Source organism: Fulmarus glacialis, unplaced genomic scaffold (assembly GCF_000690835.1).
Source record: "Fulmarus glacialis isolate BGI_N327 unplaced genomic scaffold, ASM69083v1 scaffold20372, whole genome shotgun sequence".
NCBI classification, from domain to species: Eukaryota; Metazoa; Chordata; class Aves; order Procellariiformes; family Procellariidae; genus Fulmarus; species Fulmarus glacialis.
Genome location: NW_009197478.1, coordinates 1,140 through 1,605, shown reverse-complemented (window position 1 = coordinate 1,605; position 466 = coordinate 1,140).

Genomic DNA, 466 nt, shown 5'->3' with positions numbered 1-466 from the left:
CGGGTGGCTCCCTCCCCACCCCAGCACGGCCCACGGGAAGCACCAGGGACACAGGGGAGGGCTCCCCGGCCTCCAGCCCAACCGTCCTGCTCACCCACCGGGCCATGGAGCGCAGGGAGGTGCACCCTGCTCAGCGTCTCAATCTTCCCGCCCGCTCATCCTGGGCTGAAGGGCAGGCCTGGCCCCAGCTCCACACAGGGCCGGCTCCCGAGGCCGGCTCCCTGCCCACAGTCAGCCCCCAATTTCCTTGTCACAAGGCACCGGCCAGGACCAAAGTCCAGACAAGGCAGTGTCTGTACCTACCCCGCAGCAGCGAGCTGAGCCGGCTTAACCCAGCCGCTGCCAGCACCCCAGCAGGGACCAAAACCAGAGACCCCCAAACATCCTGCTCCAGCTCCTGGGGAAACAGCAGCACCATCTCCCCATGGCCCTCGGCCAGGGCACGCAGCAAGAGACTGGTGCTTTC